Below are 9,017 nucleotides of genomic sequence, written 5' to 3' on the forward strand. Positions count from 1 at the left end.
TTATGGGATTTTGGTCTTTTGTTTTTTGTCAACAAGTGACTTCAGCATCTGAGATAGTACCTGGTAAGACTGATGACATTTGGTATTTATACAGAACTGTTCCATCTAATGTTCAAACCGATGTCAAGGTCGCCAAGACTATGAAAAAGAAAACTGATTTTCGTGTTCAATTTGGTCTATGAAACTGATACTTCAAACACTCATTCTTTACAGATAGTGGTTTTGTTTGGAACACGGTAGTATTTCAGATCTGAAGGTCATTAATGGAGGTCATTGTTCTTATATGTGCCTCCGACTTATCAAAAGTCTGCTATATGGTCGCCTGTGGCTGTCTTAAAGTTTGTCACCTTCAGAACATTGGTAATGGATTCTATGAACATTTTTTCCAAATAATAAAAAAACCTTTTCTCTATTGAAGCATTTTTCAAATTCTCCAATTAGGTTAGCTTACATCTATTTTCGGTTATACGCGAGAAAGACAATTTAAGGTATGACATCATTTCAATCATGACGTCACCTGGAGTGGAATATCTCGTAGAGATACCAGACTGGTTGGACGAGACAGAAAAAATTAACAGGGTACCGCGAGAGATTTATAGAAACTTTAGCCCTCATACAGGTGAGATCAATAGGATCTTTGGCTAGATTGAGGGTAGAACAGAGAAATATCTAACCGCGGAAGAGATTCACGATTGTGTAACCCGAGACTATATTGGGAATCTCCTCCGAGTGTTTCTCTGTCCTACCTTCAAACTAGGGGATTGTCCTTTCGCTACTCCTCAACGTTATATGGACGGATGTGTGTGGTGTTAACGTTACACAGACGGATATGTGTGATATTGACGTTATACAGACAGATGTGTGTGGTGTTGGCGTTATATGGACGGATGTGTGTGGTGTTAACGTTATACAGACGGATATGTGTGATATTGACGTTATACGGACATATGTGTGTGGTGTTGGCGTTATACGGACGGATGTATGTGATATAGACGTTATACGAACGGATGTGTATGATAATGACGTTATACGGACGGATGTGTGTGATATTGACGTTATACGGACGGATGTGTGTGGTGTTGACGTAATACGGACGGATGTGTGTGGCATTGACGTAACACGGACAAATGTGTGTAGTATTGACGTTATACGGACAAATGTGTGTGATATTGACGTTATACGGACGGATGTGTTTGATATTGACGTTATACGGACATTTGTGTGTGGTGTTGTCCGGACAGATGTATTAGGTGATGTCGCTATACGGACGGATGTGTGTGGTATTGACGTTATGCGGACGGATATGCGGATATAGACGTTATACAGACGGATGTGTGTGATATTGACGTTATACAGACAGATGTGTGTGATATTGACGTTTTACGGACGGATGGTTGTGGTATTGACATTATACAGACAGATGTGTGTGATATTGACGTTATACGGACAGGTGTGCGTGGTGTTGACGTTACACGGACGGATGTGTGTGATATAGACGTTATACGGACGGATGTGTGTGATATTGACGTTATACGGACGGATGTGTTTGGTGTTGTCCGGACGGACGTATTGGGTGATGTCGCTTTACGGACGGATGTGTGTGGTATTGACGTTATACGGACGAATGTGTGTAATATAGACGTTATACGGACGGATGTGTGTGATATAGACGTTATACGGACGGATGTGTGTGATATAGACGTTATACGGATATTTGTGTGTGATGTTGGCCGGACAGATGTATTGGGTGATGCCGCTATACGGACGGATGTGTGTGATATAGACGTTGTACGGACGGATGTGTGTGATATTGACGTTATACGGACGGCTGTGTGTGGTGTTGATGTTATACGGACGGATGTGTGTGATATTGACGTTATAGGGACAGATGTGTGTGGTGTTGACGTTGTCCGGACAGATGTATTGGGTGATGTCGCTATACGGATAGATGGTTGTGGTATTGACGCTATACGGACGGATGTGTGTGCTGTTGACGTTGTACAGACACAAGTGTCTTGCGTTCGAATTATGTCTCTGTTTATTACGATCTTTTAAAAGAAACTTTGTACATCCGCAAATATTTACTTTGGCACGTGTTATAAATTCTTGTTAGATTTTAAAATTATACATAACGACACCAAAGAAAATATTGACTTTCTCCTTACCCAGGCTGTAATTGACAGGTTCTCAGTCGCGGTATTTACAACAAAGACCCTTCATTCGATGACATCTGTAAACAGTTTATGTCCATCAGTATACTCACGTTCCCAAGATTTTAATTTTATATGTGTCATAAAATTATACATGTTACGTAGGACGAGACCTGGTGTATTTGATAATCAATATCACAGGTAACTAGGTTTTCGTGTGAGAGAGGTATACTTCTTGTGACCCATGCTATGGTATGAAATGTTTTGGACTCAATGTTCCCCTCAAAATGAAGGCAGATAGAGACGCATGGCATGTTCATAAACGTTCTTGAACATCCTGGATTGGATTATTGAAAACAATATTAAGATTTATACTGTCCGGCCTTTTTCCGACGTCAGCCTAATTTCCCATCAGGGTGTATACTTAAGGCTTCGACAAATAGCTGTATTTAAACATAAACACACAAAAACGCATTATTTAAGGATTAGTTTTGTAATTTGGTAAGGTTATCGGGGTTTAACTACAATTTAATTCTAGTAAAATGAATTAGCTAGTCAAATTGAATGTTATTTTAATGTTTGTAAACTTGGAAATCGATAAAAACGAACCTGTATTTCATTAAAGAAAACGTATCCGGATTTACTACCTATTTTGTTATTGGATATAACTACAATTGAACTCGAGTAAATTTTACATAACTTGTTCATTTTTAAAATTTCAATTGTAGTTATTACCCACTAATAAAACAGAATAGATAGTTAATCCTTAAAGAAAATCATACGAAACAGAATCATAGTTGTCCACCAATGTGCCAGAGTCAGAAACAGATACACATTTGAGGAGTACGTCGGATTACTAGTATCCTTATTACATACAGTATCACAAGGTGTTTGTTATGTTATCTAACAATGCCAGTAAGAAAAGTGTCAAAACACATTCATATAGAATAGCTGGACACAGTGAAGTAAAACTTAAAATCAGACAAAACACATTCATAGACAGCTGGACACAGTACAGTAAAACTAAAAAATAGACAAAACACATTCATATGTATACAGCTGGACACAGTGAAGTTAAACTTTTAAAGAGACAAAACACATTCATATAGAATAGCTGGACACAGTACAGTAAAACTAAAAAATAGACAAAACACATTCATATGTATACAGCTGGACACAGTGAAGTTAAACTTTTAAAGAGACAAAACACATTCATATAGAATAGCTGGACACAGTACAGTAAAACTAAAAAATAGACAAAACACATTCATGGAGGATAGCTGGACACAGTGAAGTACAACCTACTGTTTTATGAATTTAAATGGTGGGTGTGTCTATTGACTTAATCAGGGTACATTGTCAGTAATACGTTATCATCGATTAACACAAGAGATCATTTGCCGTGTTTATTGATTGGATCAAATGAAAATTTGTCGTGTAAATAAATTTGTTTATATAAATATTTCCTACGCAAATCAATCTGACAAAAATGCTTTGTATATTTATTTCTGTTTAATTTCACATCATTAACGAATACATGTTGGTCCATCACAGAAGTTACAAATTACAAAGTATTCACACAAACAAATTAAACATTTAGTAAGGAAATATTTTGTTTAGATTAATCGTTTGGGATGATTATTCGCGAATAAAATACATTTATTTCAATCATTTAATGTATATCACTTACCAATCACACTGACATTTAATACGAATTAATTGTAGACCAATATACAGTCGCCCCCGATTAATAACTGTTGTTTTACAATGAAATGTACACACTTGTACTTGTAGACAAAGCAAGTCTGTGTCTTTGTCTACATGATTTTAGCAATAAACTGCCCAAATCTCAAGGTTTAGTGGTAGAAAACATCCTTTGCTGATGAAAACAGGCTGGAAGAGTCACGACTCTTGTACCGTTGATATATTGACAGTGACTTAACTTCAGATATAGAAGTTATAAATATAATATATATATGTGTGATACCTGGCGTACAAAGTAGATTTCACGAATATCCTAGTTTCTATGCAGTCAATGACCTAGGTACCTAACATTATGTTTGATCCATGAATTACGCACCTTTAGTGATTTTGGTTTCGTCCCTGTGACATTCAAGGTTTCTCACACTAGTTTACGAGTGTTCTCGTAGAGTTTTATGTGGTCTGGTGGCACAGTGGATAGCGGACTCGGCTTTTACCGGGTTCAGTTCCCCAACACATGGTACTTCATTATTTGTACCTGTACACTGTTTTCCTACCTTAAGACCCTTGCAGACTTACAGTTCAGGATGAGAAATACAAATGTTAAAACGTATTTAGAAATTGTTAATTATTTGATTTACCATTATAGTTTTATTCATCCAACTGCTTCGTTATCCTTGGTAAGACCACTTCCATATTTGGTGTCGCAATGATTGTGTCCACACAGAATTAGTTTGTATAAGCGTCTACACTAAACGTCCATGGCTGTTTCTTGCTCCCTTCGATGAGGTTCCAGTTTTGTTGGTTCTTCTGTGAGTTCCTAGTGATGATAGTCCAACCGAATATGACATTTATTCTTTATTGCTGTCACTTCCAGCTGATAGCCTTTCGAGGTTTATTTGTTGTCCTTGTATCCGGAGATTTCCTCACCGTCTCCGGCTTTAGAAACTGTTTTCCCATCGGACGTTTGATCTTACTTTCATTTCCACTCATTTTGTTTTCATTTTTTGGAATTGCCGGTGTTTTGTTCCATCGTTTGTTAGAGCGTGTGTATTGTGTAATAAAGATTTTGACGGGTCCGAGACACTTGGTGTATGCACAGTAACAGCAATCGTTCGTGTGACACGGGTACGACAGTTTATACAGCTCTTCCACCTCTGGTTGTCGACCTTTTTTGTCGGCAATTTTTGTTGAAGATGCGTTCCTTTGACGTGACGTCACATTTGTACTTTTATAAGTTGCAGACAGTCTTGTACTTTGTCTAGTGGATACACGGGATCGCACATTGTCTTCACTATCCGCCACCAGCACGGGCACACGCACGTGTTTCTTGTGATTATATTCCATTTTCTGACTAGGAACAGAAGTCCCCTTACTCTTCAATATCCTTAAGAAAATTCCGTTTAACGTTCGCTCTATTCACAGTTTACACATTACTGCTGGTTGATATGGAGCAGGTCAGATGTCCTCGAGCGTTGGGGGGAAGCACGGGTAAGGTTTGTACTATAATCGTATCACGTATCCACTTGGCAACCTTAATTATGAGTTATGAGTTATCTCCCTTCATGTCCCGATCTCATGTCCAGGTAATGTAACCGTCATCCTTTTTCGATAGCCTTTTCTGACCTTTACAAATATAACTGCTATATAATTAAGATGTTAATTACTTAAGATATTTACTGTGACAACCTTTACTTTTAAAACGTATAACTCCTGTCCTTTTTACAACATGTTTACCTTAAGTCGGTCCTTCTGTATCTCATATAGTGAAATTCCTTGTTATTGAGAAATCTTTTCTCTCGAGAGATTTCCGTATGATGGACAGGGTTTATGTGATAGTATACGTTTACCAGGTTTCAGGCTTCCACGAATATCAATTACAACATACTAATAATTTGTGAATTATCAATTATCACTCACGCGAGTTCGGAACATTTAACATCCTTCTAATATGAGATGAGAGCCTGCGTTTCATACAGCACACACTGATAATTATTCTGTGATCAGAGTCTAGATTTAATCCTTGTTGTGTTGAAGCAGTGAAATCCAAGTGCAGAGGAAATGCAATGAATCTTCCAACGAGACGATGACAAGAGATATCGATCTGTGTGTTCAATTAACGCAGATTATCTCGTTAACCGCGGACCACCACATCGATCAGAATGTGTGACGTAAATCAGCGGTCGCCTCATCCGTCAGGTACCCACTCTTCACATGGGGGATTCAAATCTCACTTCGATTTATCCTGTAGTTCAAACGAAGATCACTTAATTACAAACAATTTCAATCAAAGCATGGCATTAAAACGTTCAGAGAAAATGGTAGTTTATCAAAGCTACGTTCAACAGTATAAAGGGTTAATATGGCTGACTTACCGACCTCGGAAAACGTTAAGTATAGAACACTTTTAACTCCGTACTACAGATCCAGAAACACTGAGTTCAGAAATCTCCTTCCGTTACTAGGATTAGGGTACTACCTCTCGTTTATGTCCTAGATATACTGATACACGATACCCTGATTCTCACGTTAAATACATTTTCAAATATTTGTTTTCTCATTGGCTGGTATTCTCCTGTCATACTGATAGCTCCAGTGGGTTAGAGATACTCCATCCTCACGGGCACGACCTGAGTAAACACCCCGTCTGTCAACAAACAAACTGCTATTGACACATATTTTATGAGCGAACATAAAAACATTGGTATCCCTTCTGACGAGTACACACACATCTGATTAATGTCCCTCACATTCACAAAACATACGTGGATTGTGCAAGATTTAATTTACAAAATCTTCAAACGTTTTGATGAAGCATATACAATTGCATACTTTTATAAATTGCCGACAGGAAATTGCACTCCGAGTCACGCCCCTCATAAAGAACTACCTGGAGCCTTTCCGTACTTTTTTTGTCACGTACCAATATTAAATCAACACCAGTTTATCAAGGGAAATAAATGAAAAAAAAACCTAATTGCAAGTGTAGGAGGTAGACGGTAGAGGTATACGAACGCTTCAGGACGCGTCCAATGTTACCGCGAACTATGTCACAGCATTCAAAAGTCGAGCTCCCGTCGATGTTTCAATACGTGACGGGTTCCATTGGCAATATAAAACCCCATAATTACAGTTATTGGTAGTAAACAAGTCTGCTATTCATTGCATTCATCTGTAAACAGTAGCGACGACGGGGTCAACTGCGAAATGGCATGTTTTTTGTCATTTACGTTTATATGAAATATGTTCACTAGCGGTAAATATTAAGTAGTCACTGTGTTACTGTTTTATCTTTACACGAGAAGTTTTTTGTTTGTTTACTTGTTGTTGGGATAGTTGCCTTTCCACAGCTAAGGTCATTTTGAGGCGGGATCTTGAAGTAAATGGTGGCTACCTCGATGAACCCTACACGGGAGGATCGCAATATGCTTTTCAGAGTATTTGAGCCATCGTGACGGACTGTCAGTCCTGATTACATAATGAAATGTGTTGTATGATAGGCCAAGGGCCTAATGTTTTCAATAAATCACGAATCTTGATCTGTTTGTGTTTCTAAAGGAAGTCGATGCCACGCATTTTGACTGTGTCGTTAATCGTGATGTCATAATGCAGTGCGCGTATGGGAAGTCATCTTAGTTCGAGCTAGATGACATGACAACCATTACTTCACTCTATATTATGTCATATAACAACAAGACTCAAACATGTTACGTGACAAGAAATTGAAAGGACACACTAAATAATTTAATGATTTGTAGGGTTACCTTTTCTCCAGGAGTTCGTTATTGTGTCCTCGCGTCATTGTACGCGTTTATCTAAAGGATATACACTATGGGTCTGATGTACATGTAAGTGCCTGACGCTGCCCCTAGTCTGACAGGTCTATAAGCTTGAGGACTGCCGGATTCTATTCCAAGAGATGGTTGTGGTGTACTTCTCGATTTAATGTTAAGATCTGTCATGGATGTCCAGTACTTAACACTCCATCATTCCTTCTTGTGAAACCCTTCTATAGTTCAGCGAGTAGTTTTCATCACATTATCCATGTTCATTTCATTTCCTCGTTAGGATATATGGACGAGTGCGTTCAGTCTTCTCACGTACACAATGTTTGTAAGTGTTACAACAGCATTAAACTGGCTCGTCATATCAATTTTTGTTTATTCAAAATTTAACTTAACGATCAAACATCATTTGTATATCTCTGCCAGCTAAATATATTTCGTACTACGTGTCTACTGGTTTGCCTTATAAATCATACTTGGTCATATAGGTCTTGGTAAAAGATGCGTTGACTTATGTTTTCGAGGCAATAGCAAGATATTTTTCTCCATCTTTCATATCAGTTGTTTTTACAAGTGTGAATTTGGTTTCGAAGGTACATATACTTGAACTGTTGTGTATGTTTCATCCAAACGTTTCGGTGTTATTCATCGTATCTTCATAAAACAAGCGTGACAGTGACTCTGCTAAATGTTCCCCGCAAACTATATTGGACAGAAAAACTTATCAAAGGGCAAGAATTCTGAAATTAGGTGATTTTAGGCCTTGAATTCGGTACATCGTACATCGTACATCCTCTTAATATGGTCAATGTACACATTATCCTAGTTTAAATGCAAACAAAGTAAAGCCCTAGATACGAAATTTTAACAAAGGGCATTAATTCTGTAATTGAGGGGTCGCATACATTGCATATCGCCTTAGTTTAACCAGTATAAACACACCAAGGTTCATGATCCTTGCTTAACTGTGGACAAGGTTATAACCCGGACACGAAAGGACGTACGGAAAGACGGGCTACGGACGGAGAAAGCGGCGATGATGTTCTACCAGATTTCAGGCAGTCTAAAATGCCATGAACACCTGGCCTTTTTGTGATCTCTTTTATCAGCCGTTAGTTCCAAAGCGATGTTACATGTATTCACCACGCCATTACTCCGTCTGTGTTAGTATCGGCGGGTTATCTATTGTTGCGGAAGACTGACATGGACCAGTTTTATTTCATTCTCATTGCCGCTACATGCAGGCAACCAAAGCATATTTTTTGCATCCTGTTTGACAACGCAGCTACAATTGTTTCTTTTATTTTATTCAAATCGAATTCTTACGAAAGTTGAATATGTTTTGTAGTCAATATCCAATTCAAACTCATTTCATTATAAC

The sequence above is a fragment of the Ylistrum balloti genome, unplaced genomic scaffold (genome assembly GCF_031769215.1).
Source record: "Ylistrum balloti isolate Yb309-2 unplaced genomic scaffold, AGI_CSIRO_Ybal_v1 Utg370314, whole genome shotgun sequence".
NCBI lineage: Eukaryota > Metazoa > Mollusca > Bivalvia > Pectinida > Pectinidae > Ylistrum > Ylistrum balloti.